The sequence below is a fragment of the Microtus ochrogaster genome, linkage group LG3 (genome assembly GCF_000317375.1).
Source record: "Microtus ochrogaster isolate Prairie Vole_2 linkage group LG3, MicOch1.0, whole genome shotgun sequence".
Classification (NCBI taxonomy): Eukaryota; Metazoa; Chordata; class Mammalia; order Rodentia; family Cricetidae; genus Microtus; species Microtus ochrogaster.
Window position 1 is genome coordinate 4,005,150 of NC_022029.1, and position 1,491 is coordinate 4,006,640.

Here is a 1,491-nt window from a genome sequence, read left to right on the forward strand (position 1 = left end):
TTTTCATTTCTAATGGCTTTTGTTTTCTCTTCTGTGTCACTTTTAATATTATATGTGTTCCAATCTTCAAAATATATAATATGTAAATAGTGGATGTTGAATATAAGCAATCATACCACTATTTATAGCAGGATTATTTATTTACTTTAGGCATCAAATTCATGCAAAATGCATCCATTTAGATGTATGTTATGTTTCCTAGTACTTTAAATTTCAGTCCTGTAGTTATGAAGCCGTCATATCTTTTGCCATGTTGAACTATATACTCATATCATGAGTCAGAACGCATTTGTTCTCTTTTGTGTCGATTCTAGTCAGGCACTTGGTTGTAGTAAAAATTAGAACCACCCATAATTAAATAATTATATTTATGTTTCTAGACATAACCTGGTCTGTTGTTTGTTTAAAACACCATTAAGTTCATTCACACATGGATTTCTATCACATTTTGTTGTTATATTTTGTTAAAGATGACAACAGATGTCACATTTTACTTCTTGTTGATATAAGATAAAGTATATGCCCAAACACACTTAGACTTTACATGTCTTTCAGTTGGCTTTCTTTTTTTCCTCGAACCTATGGCATGTTTCCAATTACATTAAGTGTAGGTCTTCCTTCCTTGGTTAAGCTTTTCTAAGAAAATACACAAAGATGCATGCATAGATGTGTCTTTCCAGTTGACTGCAAATCAATCAAAATAAAAATGAAGATCAAAAAACACTAAATTACACAATGAAGGTTAATATGTAGATCACATTTTTTTTGTGCCAAAGAATACTAAATCATGTTCATGAAATTTAACAGGAAAAACTTACATCAGATAGTTTATTGAGAAAGTTCATACTTGACAAGACAAAAGGAGTGCTCGCTTCGGCAGCACATATACTAAAATTGGAACGATACAGAGAAGATTAGCATGGCCCCTGCGCAAGGATGACACGCAAGACAGAAGGAAAAGAACAAATACATTTACAAAGCACCTATATATAATAGACGATTAAATTTAATTTTGCTAGAATATATTTCGAAGTAACTAAGATTTCTCATTCAATTTAAATTTCACCAGAACATTTTCTGAATTTCCAAAGATTACTTGTTATGAGGCAATCCAGTACAATTTCATTGGAATTCTTTCCTGTTTGTTAGGGTTGTTTCTTAAGGATGCTATGTGTTTATTTTTCATGTATTTTAGTGTGTCACTGTTAAAATTTGACAAGCTGCATGAAATTTTGTTCATTATGACTAATTCTATTTAATTAATTAATTAATTTATTTATTTTTGTTTTTTGTTTTTCAAGACAGCATTTCTTTGTAGTTTTGGAGCCTGTCCTGTAACTAGCTCTTGTAGACCAGGCTGGCCTCAGACTCACAGAGATCCACCTGTCTCTGCCTCCGGAGTACGGGGATTAAAGGTGTGTGCCACCATGGCCCAGCGACTAATTCTCTTTAAAGCAAATGAAAATGAAAATTTTCAATTGGTGTGGAGCT

At 32.1% G+C, this 1,491-nt stretch overlaps 1 non-coding gene across 1 annotated transcript; it reads left to right on the forward strand.

Moving 5' to 3' along the window:
- Positions 1 to 864: 864 nt before the first annotated feature.
- Positions 865 to 972, forward strand: LOC113457627. The gene has a single exon (XR_003378157.1). It is a non-coding gene; the product is annotated as a U6 spliceosomal RNA (small nuclear RNA).
- The last annotated feature ends 519 nt before the right edge of the window (positions 973 to 1,491 follow it).